The sequence below is a fragment of the Ornithorhynchus anatinus genome, chromosome 4 (genome assembly GCF_004115215.2).
Source record: "Ornithorhynchus anatinus isolate Pmale09 chromosome 4, mOrnAna1.pri.v4, whole genome shotgun sequence".
NCBI lineage: Eukaryota > Metazoa > Chordata > Mammalia > Monotremata > Ornithorhynchidae > Ornithorhynchus > Ornithorhynchus anatinus.
Genome location: NC_041731.1, coordinates 67,764,531 through 67,781,663, shown reverse-complemented (window position 1 = coordinate 67,781,663; position 17,133 = coordinate 67,764,531).

Below are 17,133 nucleotides of genomic sequence, written 5' to 3'. Positions count from 1 at the left end.
GGGGATCATATTGAGGGCTCTGCCTTCACTTTGGAATTGAATTGGGAGCAGGCAAGTTAAACTGCTCAACTATACTTCCTCTTAAACTTCTGCTTGGCTGTTTGGAATGTATGAGGTGGGAGCAGGATGTGTGGAGAGGGAGGGATGGCAAGGTGGGAGTAGATGAGGTGGCAGAAGGAGAGGAAATTTTTAATCTCACACTGGTATACTCCCTGATCAAGCTCACATGAATCATCACTATTCAACCCATACCCCTTCTTGTAGAAGTCTAAAAGGACGGGGACTTTCTTGACAGGACTTTTCATGCCATTCCTAATTGGGGAAGCTTATTCTATCAAAGCCTTTCAGATCAAAGAAAACAATGAATCACACACCCCAGAGGATGAACCGTGTCCTACAGCAAGGTTATATTTCCTAATTCTCTCAAAAAAGATGTGAAACAAGAACCAGGCAGTGATAGTCTGTCTAATGATGGAAATGAATGGGGAGTCATTCTGCACCATAAATTAAGTAGGGAAGACTCTCCCGATCGACTCCAGATCAATGACTCTGAGGGTAGGCAGCAGAGAAGGTGATTTCTCTCAGGGATGCTGGAGAGTGGTGCTTAATTATTCATCATGAAATTTAATTTCAGAGCTTGTAATCCTGTAGCGGTCTGAAATGGAATCTGTCCCTGGAACAAGTTGAAAGGAAATAGAGGATTATTTAACAACTGCTCCTCTTACATCCACTTCCATTTAAAATTGGATGGGTTTTCTAAGCACAGTTGTATAAGGGATCTACAATCCAGCCTCTGTGGTATGTGTATTTCATTTGTCCAATTTAGAAAGGTATCCATCATGTGAGTGCTTGTGGGGGCGGGGGAAGAGAGAAGCAGGCAATCAAATTAGCTCTAGTGTTAGATTCTTAAGTTTTTGGATTGCCAAGTCTCTTTCCTGGTCTACCATTAGGAAGTTGGCAACAACCTCACTATTTTTTTAACCTGTTATGACTTTGCAATTTTGAAAAGCATATTAACTGATGACATTAAGCCTAGGAAGAAGCTGCGTTTATATGTGTGTGGGGGGGTAATTAGCCAAATCCCTCAAAAGCAAGAGTCAAGTGGATGAATTAGCTCTAACCTTAATTATATAGAAGTTGTAGGATGCCACAATGAATTGATCTACTTAAAGAATTACTGATTATGTGATTGTTTAATGCAAGCTCCTGGCACAGATATAGGTGAATCACAAAGGTACTTCAGTTTACTTTTTTAATATGCTAGTATATTAACCATACAGAAGTGTATAGTCAATGGTATTTATTGAGCACTTACTGTATGCAGAGCACCTGGAGCAACTGTGCACCTGGGAGAGTACAACTGAGTTGATAGACACATTCCCTGCCCACAAGAAGTTTACAAGCTTAGAAAGAATAATAGTGGCACTCATTAAGCACATGCTATGTGCCAAGCATTGTACTAAGCACTGGGAGAAATACATGAGTTCAGACACACTCCTTATCCCATGTGTGCTTACAGTCTAGGTAGGAGGGAGAACAGGTATTGAATCACTATCTTTTTGCAGATCTGGAAACTGAGGCAGAGAGAATTTAAGTGACTTGCTCAAGGTCACTAAGCAGATAAGTGATGAAGTTAGGATTTAGAAACATGATCTTCTAACTATCAGACCCATGCTCTTTCCACTAGGTCATGCTGCTTCTCCAAGACTTGAATACCATGAGCTACTATGGCAGCATTGAATAGCTTCCCCAGTTGGCACCTGGGTTGGTGTGAGGGAGAAGGAGGTGTGGTGACTCCAGATTATGGTTGGGGCAGTGGGCAGTGGCGGCAGAAGAGTACTGTCTCTTGTAGCTTGATGCAGCAGCTATCCCATGCATGGTACTTGCAGCGTGTGCATCAGTAGTTTAGATAGAATTCCCTCCAGCAGGAATTGAACATAACTTCAGGGGTGGAACTTCTAATTTCCAGGGGCTGGGCCTCATCTTTAGCTTGGAGCTGCAGGCTCTGAGCCTCTTCATTGATCCTGACCTGGTCCATCCTCAGCAAGGCTCATAGGTAGGGACAAGGAGTAGGAGTGCTGAAGGCTGTGGGCATCTATTTCCTCCCCACCTACCCTTCACTCCACCTCATCTACATGCCCCTCACTGCAAACATATATTTATCTTTGTAACAGTGGGGAACAACTTCTAATGATTAAGTCCCTGACTTGGTGGCATGACCGTCCAATTCCACCCAAGCCATATCCTCAGTTTGGCTGTATATACCCCACCAAGCCTTTTCCCAGAACTGAAACCAAGTAGAAAATATGGCTAATTTTAGTTTCTCCTCTGTGTTCTAACTCAACTCTGTGTCAGGATCCTATTGCTCATAATTTTGTTCTGGCACTAGGAGTTGCATCTAGTTTGAAAGCTGTTTGAGGGCAGGGATCTTGCCCACAGCTCTATGGTTTTATACGCGCCTGAATGTTTAGTATATTAACTGATGACATTAAGCCTAGGAAGAAGCTGCGTTTATATGTATGGGGGGGGGTAATTAGCCAAATCCCACAGCTCTATGGTTTTATACGCACCTGAATGTTTAGTATAGGATTCTGCACACAGCAAGTGCTCGATAAATCTCACAAATTGATTTATTGAACCTACTCAAGAAGTTGGATGTGCCCTCAGGGGTTTGTTCATATTCATAGCCTTTTAGAAAGTTAGACAATGAAGTTTTATAAGGCTTCAACCAGGAAAGCATATAGTGTAGTCTAGACTGTCAATCCTACCTTGGCTCTTTCAGTGATCCTTAGTGCCTTTAGTTAACTTTTCCGATAGTCAGTGTCATTATTAAATATGATGAATGACTATTTTGTTAAACAAAATGAGAAATCCTAGTTGGCAGAATGAGTAACATAGCTTTTACTGGCTCTGTATAATCGAAGGCATTGTTTGGCCTAAATTATCTAGATACTATTCCAACTAGGGCTATCCTCAGTTACTCTTTGGCATGGTAAACTTTCCTTAGCTTTAGGATGATCCAGAACAATGAACATAAATTTGAAGGAGAATTTTCAATTTCACTGACTAAATGGCATACGTGCTTGAGGTAGCACATGTTCAACAAAGCAGAAGTGCTTGATGTTTTAGCAAGTGGAAAGTAAAAACAGACACTGGACACTAATAATTAAAATAGCTAACAATGAAAACACTTTGTATTTCTGCTAATACAGAGTGACTCAAATCTCTTCTTACCTACTTGCTTTTAAATTTCTGGTAAGGATAGGACAGAAGCATTCTTGTTTTGAGATTAAACTCATAAATCACTTAATGCATTTTAATTTACATCAAATTCAGTAAGCCTCTGTGAAGCCAAACTCCATCTTATGAAACTGCGACATGAGTAGTAGTTTCCTCAGAAAGGTTAAAAAAAAAAGGTCTTTTGGAGCTATTTTCTTACTTTTCTCTTGTGAAAGTTTGAAGTCATTAAATTTAAATTCAAATCTGCTTTTCAGAACATAATTTTCAGTTGAATTTTAAAATGTCTTTTTAAGCTAAAAGAAGACCTGTCACTATTAAGATATGGTAAAAAAAAATGAGAACTGAACAGGTGGAAATGATCCCCAGATACTACCTCCATTCCAACCACAACATTGCCTGCGTAACTGGGGACATGTTTCCTTCCCACTCCAATCCGGGAGAGTTCAGTGGAAATAGTACTCGTGATCCAGATCATGAACTAAGAATTATAAATTCAGTAATGGGAACAGATAAGTTAAATTACAAATCATAGGATGTATTTATATATAGTAGTACATAAATTAGAGATAGTAACAATTTAAAAATGTCATAGTATTAAGCACTGACTATGCAGAACATTGTACTAGATCCTGGGAAATAATGCACTAATAGACATTAGATATGGTCCCTGTTTCTTGGTGGGGATTCCCAACCTGAAAACACAAGGCAATCTGAAATATGAGAACTGAGAGAAGGAGAGAGGAAATGGCTGAAGAGGTAGATTCAGAAACTGTCTGCTAAGAGATAATATTTGAATTCTTGTGAGCAAATGAGTTCTTTAAGGGACTGTAAGATCTTGGGCAGAAAATGTGTCTACCAACTCTGCTTTATAATAATAATAATAATGTTGGCATTTGTTCAGTGCTTACTATGTGCAGAGCACTGTTCTAAGCGCTGGGGTAGATACAGGGTAATCAGGTTGTCCCACGTGAGGCTCACAGTCTTAATCCCCATTTTACAGATGAGGTGACTGAGGTACACAGAAGTTGTGACTTGCCCACAGTCACACTGCTGACAAGTGGCATAGGCAGGATTCGAACCCATGACCCTTGACTCCCAAGCCCGTGCTCTTTCCACTGAGCCACGCTATTGTACTCTCCCAAGCATTTAGTATATATAATATTCTGAACACAGTAAGTGCTCAATGAATATGACTGTTAGACTGATTAGATTTGAAGGGAACCCAGAGCTGAGCCTTGATGAATGCCTACATTTAGGGGTTGGGCAGTAGAGGAGGAGTCAGTACAAGACACTGAGAAGGAGCAGTCAGAGAGGTAGGAGAATTAGGAGAGAACAGTATCAGTGAAGCCAAGGTTAGATAGTGTTTCTAAAAAGGGGGTGGTCCACAGTGTCAAAGGCAATTGAGAGGTTTAGAATATTAGGATTGAGTTGAGGCCATTGATTTTGGCCAGAAGGAATTCATTAGTAATCTTATGGAGGGTACTCTGTGTGGAGTAGAGGAGGTGGAAGCCAGATTTCAAAGGGTCAAGAAGAGAGTTTTTCCTTGATATGGAGTGGAATGGGTAACCATCAGAGGCTTTTGAGGAGTGGGGTAAAGTATGCAGAATGATATTTTAGAAAAATATTCTAGGCACATATTGAAGCATGGACTGAAAAAGGGCGAGACTGCAGTGAGAATGCTGATGAACAGTCCAGCTGGCATATGACAAGTGCCTGGACCCTCATGGTGGTCATTTGGATGGAGAGGAAAGGGAGGTTCCTGGAAATGTTGTGGAGGAAGAAATGACAGTTTTGGTGCCTATTGAATGTGGGTGTTGAAAGACAGGGAGGAATCAAAGATAATGCCAAAGTTTCCAGTGGTTTTGGTGGTGTTTTAAACTGTGATGGGAAAGTTAGTTGAAACAGAGGATTTATGAGGGAAGATAAGTTTGGTTTTTGAAATATTAATCTTGGGATACTAATGTGACATCCATCAAAAATGAATGGGGAAATAAAAGATTGTTGAGAAGGCAAGAAGTCAGTGTGAATAGAGCATGGGAGTCAGAAGGACATACATTATCATTCCAGTTCTGTCACTTGTCTGTTTTGTGACCTTGGGCAAGTCACTTCACTTCTCTGTGTCTGTTTCCTCATCTGTAAAATGGGGATTAAGACTGTGAGCCTCATGCAGGACAGGGACTGTGTGCAACCCAATTTGGTTTTATCTCCCCTCTACCACCACCAGCACTTAGTATGGTGTCGGGCACAGAGTAAGCACTTAAAAAAAGCCTAATTATTATTATTATTATCATTATTGTTAGTGAGGTTGATGTGTGAATCATTCACATATAAGTGGTAGATGGAGTTGGTTTGGTTTGAGTGAGGGTTGATGACCAGTTCTCCTGGCCCACTGTCCACACTTAGGAAAGGGAGGAGGAAGGCAAAGAGTCACTCCATGGTGGCGCTTCCTGAGAAGTGTAAACCAAGCCAATCAGAGAAGAACTGGGGAGGAAATAGAGGGGCCAGTTTGGGGGAAATGAAAACCATTGGCCATCTTGGAGAGAGGAGGCTAATAAATTGTGAGCCTAGGAGAGCAGGATGTCAGGAACACTTATGCTGTAGACCAGAGACAGACACAGAGTGCAGGGAGGGATCACAGAGAATCCCTGGAGGTTCAGAGTCTAGCAGCTAGGACTCTGGAGAAACAGGCTTCCTGCCCCTCAGTCCAAGGACGTACAGGGAAGTAGTACAGAGGGTTCTTAAGGGAGAAGAGTAACTGCTGGGAAAGGCAGTTCAAACTGGATTTGTTTTCATCTGTTACCTGGTTAACCTATGAAATATTGTCTAGATCTCAGTTCTTGCCATCTGCCTGTGGTTGTGATTCGAGAAGCTCTAGATGTCAGGGAGACTCATGGACTAAGGGAGGTGAGGAAGGAAGAACTTTCTCTTCAGGTTTTATGCATACAGTTCCAGGAAAAGGGCAGGAATCTAGTCTCTGATGATCTCTTCGCCTTGGGGAGTTGCCTGGGCTTAGCTGGAAAGTGGTGATAGTCTTAGGAGTACAGAGATTTGAAAAGCCATGAGCAAAAACATTCCTCAATAAGAATGGGAAAAACAGGAAGTCTCTAGGACCCAGAGAAGGCTGACTGGGGTTTGGATATGGCCAAATTGACTCTGGGGGCAATTTCTGCTGGGATTCAGGACTGAAAACCCCAGTTAATGTCATAGGGAAGAAACCACACTAGCGTCTCTCTTGGTCCTCTCATGGCATGGCTAGTCTCTGAGGAGAGACAACCAGTTTGGTCTCCCATAGCTTCATTACCTGAATTAAATATAAAGGCAAGGGCTAGTTGATCCCCGGATGATGAATTGTTGGAGACCTTGGAATCACTGCCACCTCCTCCAAGCTGAACTAGTTTCTCATGATCTTGCCTCAATTCTGAACTCACAAGAGGATTTAGGGTTCTCCACCAACTCACCCACCCTTACACCTCAGCTCTCTTTACCTGTACCTCAACAATTTGATCTCTTCATTCTCCCCAAGCTAACCTAATAACTATATCTCACACTTAATTCTTCCTCTTCTGCCCAAGCTGTTTCCCTGGCTGAGGACTCCAAATCCAACAGACCACAGTCCTTCCCATATTCAAAGCCCTCCTGAAATCCCACCTATTCCAATAATCTTTCCTTGCCTAATTCCTAAATCCCATAAACTCAGTAATCAGCTCAAGGCCTTAACTACACTTGTCAGTATTTGTGTATAAATGTTTATTCAGTTGACCCTTCAATTATTCATTTTGATTACCCTGTAGATAATTCATATCTCTGTCCTTTCCTGTTAGAGTGTAAGCTTTTTCTTCATGTTTGTACTTCCCAAGAGTTTAGCACTGTCATCAGTAGGCTGAACCTATGGTACTGTAGTTAACAACACAACATAGGTATATATCTAATGGGTACTCCATAAATGCTATTACAACTATTAAAACCCAAAATCCTAAAACAATGGTCATTAAACCATTTGAAGTAGACCAGTTGTTGTCATTTTTTATGAAGTATTCTGATTAGTGTGGGACCTGGAGAAGATTCTCTGACTTTTTCCCAGGCTAAAGCAGGTCCAGGAGTTCCTGATTCCCTGGTGGCTCCTGGAGGCACCTTGTAGAAGGACATCAGACACCAGGAAGGTTTAGTTTCTATCCTCCACCCTAGCTCAAGGGAACGACTTGTGGCTTGGTTTTGGAGTTAATCAATGATCATCCCACTGTCACTAGGACTCTTGATCTAAAGCAGAAGTAAGTCCCCACTCATCCAGTGTGGACTGAATAAATACCATTACCAGGCAGGCTCCACACCTGCAAGAGCTAAGGCTCCAGTTTTGAAGGAAAATGGTGCCCACAAAATGTGAGTGATGGTTTTATAGGGTAACAATAGCTTTAGGGTAGCATGACAGTGCACTGTGTACTTAAAAATATTTTTCAGGTTATTATCAATTATAGTAATAATGACTAGGGGGGCTAAACAGATGTCTGGGTGACAAATGGTCCCTTAAAGAGTTTCCAATTTTAGTCTTGAATTTTTCTCTGAATACTGCTATGCCATCTCACTATTTACCTAAACAGCTGAAAACTCAGGTCCTTGCCATCAGTACAAACCTTTAGAATTAGCAAAGGCTATCTTATTGATGTCACAGAATCTAATAAAATTGTGCTGTCCTTGAGTAATCCCATTTTAGAGACAAATACACTGGGGAACCAAAGGTCTCTGTTATGGTTCTTGAAGCTCATGCAAACCCACAGAATGGGCTGGACTAGTAGACTTTGTGGGATTTGTGCAAATACAGGTGCAAAATAGACTACCAGGCAAGTCTCTACAACCCTATCTAATACTCATGCAAAAGTAGCATGGCCTGCAGAAGCAGTATGGCTGGGAAGAGTATAGACTGCAGAGTCAGAGGACCTGGGTTCTAATTACAGTTGTGCTACTTGTCTGCTGTGTGACTTTGGGCAAGTCACTTAACTTCTCTGTGCCGTAGTTATGTCATCTCTCAAATGGGAATTAACACTGTGAGCCCAATGTGGGACAGGGATTATTTCCAACCTGATCATGTTATATCTACCCCTGTCCTTAGTACAGCATCTGGAACCTAGTAAGTGCTTAACAAATATCATTAAATATATATATATATATATATGGGCATTGAATTTTATGGATGGGACTAGTGAATGGCTATTGATATATCCATGAACTAGATCAAAGTTCATAACACAGGTCCAGCTGTCCAGAGGTAAAACTGGGATTATGCTTAAAAGAGACATTTGGCATTAATAATAGTTTTCCCTTGGTCATATAGCATAATATTGAGTTGTAATGATTTTATTTCAAAACTTTTGTGACTCTAAACTTTCCCTAGTTTCTGCTGTTTCTAATCCATTCCCTTCCCCCCCCACCCCCACCCTGGGATTCTGAAGAAAATCTGATGGAGCACACACTTCCTGCCAGATTTTTTTTTTTTTTTTGACTAAACTAGTTCCTTCTTAGGAAATAAAAATTTCATGCCCAGTAGTTACACCTTAGATCCTTAGATATATACTTTCATTTTTTCAATGCATATTGATCCTTATTATGTTGCATTATCTTGTATCTAGCCTTTAAGAAATTATTTTACTTGATGAAAATGAAGATTTTCTTTCTATAAATTATTTCCCATATTGGCACTTTAAAAAAAATAATTTCTACAAATGTAAGGATTGTTTCCTCCTCTCGTTGAGAAGATCTTGTGGGTTTTTATTCCTCTATTTTTCACTGAAAAATAGGTCCCACACTAGACCCCTAGGGGAGGTTACCAAAGAAAATTAAACTGATCTGGCTGGATGGTGGGAAAAGTGAGGAGATACACTGTGGCCTATTGGTAAAAGTACAGGCCTTGGAGCATAGGACCTGGATTCTAATTCTGACTGTGCTACTTGTCTACTGTGTGAACTTGGGGAGGTCACTTCACTTCTCTGTGCCTCAGTTACTCCACTTGTAAAATGGGGATTAAATCCTATTCATTGAATCATGTTTATTGAGCACTTATTTGTATGCAGAGCACTGTACTATGTGTTTGGGAGAGTACAATTCAACAATAAACAGGCACATTCCCTGCCCACAATGAGCTCACAGTATTGAGGGTAGGAGGAAGACAAACAATAATATAAATAAATAAATAAATTACAGATCCACTGATCCACCCTTTCCTCTCCATCCAAATCGCTATCTTTTAAATACAATCACTCATCATAACCCGACTGAAAAACTGCATCAGCATCCTTTCTGATCTCCCAACCTCTTGTCTCTCCTCACTTCAGTCTACACTTCACTCTGCCATCCAGATTATCTTTCTACAGAAACTCTCTGGGCATGTCATCCCCCTTCTCAAAAAACTCCAGTGGTTGCCTATAAAAAACTCCTCACTATTGACTTCAAAGCTATCACCTTGCCCCCTCCTACCTCGCCTCCATTCTCTCCTTCTACTGCTCCACCCTCACACTCCTCTCTTCTCACTGTGCCTCGTTCTCGCCTGTCCCGCCGTCGACCCCTGGCCCACGTCCTACCTCTGGCCTGGAATGCCCTCCCTCCTCACGTCCACCAAACTAGCACACTTCTCCCCTTCAAAGCCCTACTGAAATCTCACCTCCTCCATGAGGCCTTCCCAGACTGAGCCCCCATTTTCCTCTGCTCCTACCCTCCCTATCGCCCTGACTCCCTCCCTCTACCCCTCCTCCCCAACCCAAAGCACTTGTGTATATATGTATATATTTATCATTCTATTTATTATGTGCATAAATCCATAATTCTATTTATATTGATGCTATTGATGGCCTGTATACTTGTTTTGCTGTCTGTCTCGCCCCTTCTAGGCTGTGAGCCCATTGTTGGATAGAGATTGTCTCTATTTGTTGCCCAAATTATCCTTTCCAAGTGCTTAGTACAGTGCTTGCACAGAGTAAGCACTCAATAAATATGATTGAATGAATGACTGAGAGCCCATATGGGACAGAGACTGTGTTCAAACTGATTAACTTGTATTTATACTACAATTTGAACCAGTACTTGACATATGGTAAGTGCTTAATAAATCCTATTATTATTACTGATTACCGTTAAATACAATAATGGCATAATGCAGAAGAACCAATATGAGTGACATACACAACTTGTCCCAGTTTGGGTCAGGGCCAGCCCAGGGACATTGAGTGGCTTTATAAGTAGCACCCAGCTATGGTTCATCCCAATCAACTGATCAATCATATTTGTGTGCAGAGCACCTTACTAAGTGTTTGGGAGAGTGCAATACAATAAAGTTGATAGATATGTTCTCTCCCAATAACAAGCTTAAAGTCTGGTGAAGACGGACATTAATATGAATAAATATGGATATATACATAAAGTGCTGTGGGGCTGAGGTGGGAGAGTCGAATAAAGGGAAAATATCAGGATGATTTAGAAGGGAGTGGGAGAAGAGGAAATGAGGGCTTAGTCGGGGACGGCCTCTTGGAGGACATGTGCCTTTAATAAGTCTTCGAAGGTGGGGAGAGTAATTGTCGGGTAGGAAGAAGGAGGGTGTTCCAGGTTTAGGCAGGACGTGGGTGAGAGGTTGGTAGTGAGATAAACCAGATTGAGGTACAGTGAGTAGAGACTGGCACCCCAGGAGCAAAGTGTGTGACTTGGCTTGTAGTAGGAGAGCAGTGAGGAAAGGTAGGGGAAGGCAAGATGCCTTAAAGTCCCCAGTCCAAAGGGGTCTAAGTCGAGACCATGGCTACCCTTAGCACTTGTATACTCTAGGTGTCTGAAGTTCTTTTGACTGGGAATCTCCCAGAGCCATTACACTGTAGATACTGTATCAGATACTCCCCTACACTCTACCTTGAATCTCCTTCCCACCTCAAAGCTATTATAGGTGGATTTAGCACTCCTCTAATCCATGAGTGGTCTTTACTGAGCATTTACTGTAAGTAGAACACTGTACTAAGTACTTGTGAAAGTTCAGAATGGATTTGGTAGATGTAATGACTGCCGACAAGGAGCTTACAGTGTACAGGGAGAGAGAGACATTAAAATTGATTGCGAGGAGAAATAGTAAAACATAAAAATACTTATGTAAGGGCTGGGGCGAGTATCAAAGTGCTCACAAGATACACAGTCAACTGCATAGCTCATGCAGACAGGAAGACAGATGTGGACAATAATGTAATATGGAACTGAATTAGCTCCAGAGGGAGGATGGGAGGGCAGAGTGTGGTGTTGTGTTGGTAGCTTGTTAGACTTCACAAACTTTCCTTGTTTGTTGACTCCCCAAAAGAATGTTTTTTTGTTTTGGGTTGGGGTTTTTTTAACATGGCAAAAGCAGTAATAACAGGAATATCAACACAAAATATCATGAATACCTGTATTGATTTTTAAGGGTTTTTTGAAGATCATTTGGCAACCTACCCTCCAAAAGAGTATAGCCAGGAATATTGACATAAATTAAGATCAGAGAAGATTTGTTGCTTTGATAAATACAAGAAAGGTTAAGCTATTCGATTGTTTCTCTCTGACTTTTTTTTATTTTCAATTTCCCAAGGTTTTTTTCCAACAAAAGCTGAAACATGGTTTTAGTGATGAGGAAGGGAAAGAATAAAGGGTGTTTTTGTGAAGGAGATCAGAGGATGGTGCTGGTCAACAGAGCAGCAGTGGATTATGTTCCTGGTCTTCACTGGCCAGTTCTCTCCCAGTTTAGTAATCAGGAAAAAAAATATGGTATTTGTTAAGCACTTACTATGTGCCTGTCACTTTAATAAGCACTGGGGTGGAAACAAGCAAATAGGTTGGACACAGTCCCTGTCCCACATAGAGCTCACAGTCTCAATCCCCATTTTATAGATAAGATAACTGAGGCCCCAAGAAGCATGGTGACTTCCCCAAAGTCCAGACAAGTAACGCAGAGCCAGGATTAGAACAAGAAAAGGGAGACTCCCAAAGCTAGGGCTTTCATTGGCTATTAGCTCTTCTTACCCAACCTCCCTGAGGCTGGCCATTTTGTTCACCACACTGAACCCATTCATCACTGCTTCTAATCTAATCTAATGTTTTCCCTACATTAAGAGGGCACCTTTATTCTCTGAGTCAATCAATCAACGGTGTTGTTGAGTGCTTACTGTGTACTAAACCCTGTGCTTTGGAAAGTATGAAACAGAATTGGTAGTTGTGATGCTTGCTCACAAGGGGAGGCTGACTTTAAAAATAGATTATGGATAGGAGAAATGAATCGATCATTCATATTTTAGTGATTATTGTGTGCAGAGCACTCTACTGAGCACTTAGTTGGGTACAACAGAACGAAATTAGTAGACACGTTTCCTGCCCACAGTGAGCTCACAGTATAGGGTACAAAAAAACATTTCCAAAAGTACTGTGGGACGACAGTGAGTGTCAAAGTGCTTACATAGCCAAGTGCATAGTCAATGCAGAAGAGAGGGTGGATAGTGGAAATAAAGGGCTTAATCTGGGAAGACCTCTTGAGAAGAGATGTGATTTTTAGATTGTCAAATATGAAATCATTAGGAGTTCCAGGCCTGATGGAGGATCTGGGAAAGGTGTCAGTAGCAAGAAATAATCAGTGACCATATTTATTGAGTGCTTTCTGTGTGAAAAAAGCAAGATGAGATGGAAGTACAGAGCGTAACTCAAGATTTCCTTTGCCTGACTTGCTGATTGCATTTCCAGTTAGTTGGTTACAGCTGTGTGCTTTTATGTAAGCAGCTGTTTTATTGTAACCTGTGAATAATCATAATTAAGAGACCTATACTGTAGGCATACTAATTAAGCATTCTTGTTTTGGAGATTAGGGGGAGGAAAATGCTTTTAGCAGTATTTGAAAAGGCCTTTATATCTTCACTGGAGCAGCTCAAAACTGGGCCTGGGCCTCATTCCTACCATAACTTTTCTTTGTTACAATTGATGGCTATAATGTTTCCATTATTTGGACCTTATAGCATCCAGTTGTAGCCCCAGAATCCTATTACCTATGGGAATTTACAGCCGAGGTAGCAATTCTCTTTGGACTCCTTACTAGTGAACCCCCAGGTTGTCCCAGTAATTGCTGCCAATATTCATAATAATAACCGAACTCAAGTGCTTGCCATATGCCAAGCACTTTTCTAAGAGCTGGGATAGCACAGGTTAATCAGGATGGCCACAGTCCCTGTCCCATAGTGGGCTCACACTTTTTAATTCCCATTTTACAGATGGGTAATTGAGAAAAATAAAGTGACTTGCCCAAAGTCACACAGTTGAAGTGACAGAAGCGGGATTAGAAACCAAAATCTTCTGACTCCCAGATCTGCGCTCCATTCTTTGACTTTTGGATTGGGAACTCCTAGAAGACACAGGAAATGTTCAGCATTTAAGCAGGGTCAGTTCAGGTACCTTCTGATAGCATGCAATAATGACTTTTCTGCCATAGTTGTGGCTTATATGTTGAGAAGTGTGATAAACTCTAGGATAAATACAAAATAATCCATCTAAGATGTCTTTGTCCCACAAGGAACTCATAATCTCCAAAGGGAGAAACACATAGATGTAGCAATAAGAATGCATACTAACAATAACAATTTTCAAACAAGATAAAATGAAAATTTCAATGACCCAAATAAACAACCTTAAAAGAAGTCGTTCAAACAGTGCTTGGAGGAACAGTCCTAAAACTACTCACTGTTTCAAACTAACAGTCTTCATTTTTCAAAAATGGATTTAAAGTTTGCTTTTGTGCTGATGATCAGTATTGGTTGGTCACTACTGAGCCCTAAGGTTGTGGTTTTTTGGGGTTTTTTTTATGGTATTTACTGAGTTCTTACTATGTACACTCAGTATATGTTCCATTTCTCTCTTAATGGGTTATGGTTAGGAATGTTGAACACTGGGATAAAAGTTGAGCATTGAACAAAGAGCTGGAAGCAACATGGCCTTGTGGATAAACAACTCTGCCATGTGCCTGCTGTGTGACCTTGGGTAAATTACTTAAATTCTCTGTGCCTCAGTTACCTCATCTGTTACAGGCCTGAGAGACGGGGAGGGTAGTAATAATAATAATTATTATGGTATTTGTTAAGAACTTACTATGTGCAGAACACTGCTCTAAGTAATTACAGGTTCATCAGATTGTCATCTAATTGTCCCACGTGGGTCTCGCATTTTTTAATCCCCATTTTTACAGATGAGGGAACTGAGTCACAGAGAAGTTAAGTGACTTGCCCAAGATCACACAGCAGACAAGTGGCAGAGTCGGGATTAGAACCCACGACCTCTGACTCCTAAGCCCGGGCTCTTTCCACTAAGTTACGCTGCTTCCCAAGTAGTGTTGTCTACAGTGAGAGACATGAGGAGGATAGGGGTTGGGTAGGAATCAATCATATTTATTGATTGCTTATTATGTGCAGAGCACTGTACGAAGCACTTGGAAAAGTACAATACAACAGAATTAGTAGACCCATTCCATGCCCATAATGAATTTATAGTCAAGGGGGACATAGACATCAATATAAACAAATAATTTATAATATATGATTTAAAGATATGTAAAGATTGGGATGAATATCAAATGTCCAAAGTCACAGATTGAAGTGCATACATGACACACAAGGGAGAGAAAGCTGGGAAAAGTCATAATCAGGGAAGACCTCTTGGAGGAGATGTGATCTTAATAATGATAATTATGGTATTTAAGCACTGACTATGTGTCAAGCACTGTTCTAAGAGCTGGGGTAGTTATGGGGTAATCAAGTTGTCCCACGTGGGGCTCACACTTCTAATTCCATTTTACAGATGAGGTAACTGAGACTCAGAGAAGTTAAGTGACTTGCCCAACATCACACAGCAGACAAGTTCCTTAATAATGTATTGAAGGTGGATAGAGTGGTGGTCTGACATATATGAGGGGGAGGAATTTCAGGCTAGGGGTAGAATGTGGGAAAGGGGATGAGATAGACAAGACTGGGGCATAGTGAGTAAGCTGGTACTAGAGGAAAGGAGTGTGAGGAAAGGGCTGTAGTAGATTAGTGAGGTAGTATGGGACAAGGTAGTTGAGTGCTTTAAAGCTAATAGTAAGGGATTTCTGTGTGATGCAAAGATGGATGAGCAGCCATTGGAGGCTCTTCAGGAATGGAGAGACGATCTGATAAATGATTTGTGCAGCTGAGTGTAGTTTGGACTGGAGTGGGGAGAGACAGGAGGCCTGAAGGTCAGTGAAGAGGTAGATGCAGTAGTCAAGGCAGGACAGGATAAGTGGTTGGATCAGCATGGTAGCAGTTTGGATGGAGAGGAAAGGAAGGATTTTAATAGTGTTGTGACAGTAGAACAGGCAGGATTTGGTGACAGATTGAATATGTGGGTGGAATGAGAGAGATGAGTTGAGGACATTCATTCATTCAATTGTATTCATTGAGCACTTACTGTGTGCAGAGCACTTTACTAAGCACTAGGAAAGTACAGTTCAGCAACAGATAGAAACAATCCCTATCCAACAATGGGCTCACAGTCTAGAAGGGGGAGACAGACAACAAAACTAAACAAATACACAGGCATCAATAGCATCAAAATAGATAAATAGAATTGTAGATATAGAACAACAAGGTTACAGGCTTGTGAGGAGAATAATAGTGCTCTATACAGTGCTGGGAAAGATGGGGTGGATGGACTTTGGGTGGGAAGATAAGGAGTTCAGTTTTGAGCATGCTTAATTTGAGATGGAGACTGGACATCCAAGTAGATGGGTCTTAAAGGCAGGAGGAAATGTGAGATTGCAGGGAAGGAGAGGGTTCAGGGCTGGAAATGTACATTTAGGAATCACCTGCTTAGAGGTGGTAATTGAAGCCATGGAGGTGAGTTTTCCAAGAGAGTGGGTCTAGGGGGAGAATAGAAGGGGACCTGAAACTGAGCCCTGAGGGACTCCTGCTGTCAGAGGGTCTGGAGGCAAAATATCAGGAAAGAAGTTGAGAAGGAGTAATCAGAGAGACAGGAGGAGAAACAAGAGAGGACAGTACCTGTGAATCCAAGGTAGGATAAAGTCTCAAAAAAAAGGGGGTGGTCAAAGGGGGTGGTCTACAGTGTCAAAAGTGGCTGAGGGATCTAGGAAGATTAGGATGGAATAAAGGCTGTCAGCTTTGGAGAAAAAACTGTCATTGGTTACTTAAGAGGTCTGTTTTTGTGGGGTGAAAAGGTGGAAGGCAGATTGGAGGGGATCTAGTAGAGAATTGGATAATAGGAAGTGGACACAGCAGGTGTAAGCAACGCTCAAGAAATTTGAAGAGGTATGGTAGGAGGGAGAACAGAAAATAAGTGGAAGGAGCTATGGGGTCATGGGAGGGTTTTTTAAGCTAGGAGATAACATAAAGATGTTTGAAAGCAATGGGGAAGAACCTGTTAGTGAACAGTTGAAGATGGCAGTCAAGGAGTGAGAGAGAGGGAGTGGTTTCAAAAGGTATTAAGGGATAGGGTCAGAAGTACGGGTGGAGGGATAGGTTTAGCGGGGTTTAGATTTACATTTCAGATGATGAGGAGTTCTGTTCTGACCATGTTTTGTTTGGAGTTGTTGGTGGGACATCCAAGTAGAGATGGTAGGAAATGTGAGACTGCAGAGAAGGAGACATCAAGGGTGAAGAGGTAGATTCTCATTCTCATAGAGATGATAGTTGAAGCCATAGGAGTGAATGAAGTTCTCCAAGGAAGTGAGTGCAGATAAAGAATAGAAGGAACCTAAAACTGAGCTTTGAGGAATTCTAACAGGTAGGGAGCAGGAGGCAGAGGAGGAGCCTGAGGGAAAGGAGGAGAAGCTGGAAAGGATAGTATTGGTGAAGCCAAGGTTCCATAGTGTTTCCAGAAGAGGGTCGTGAATGGTGT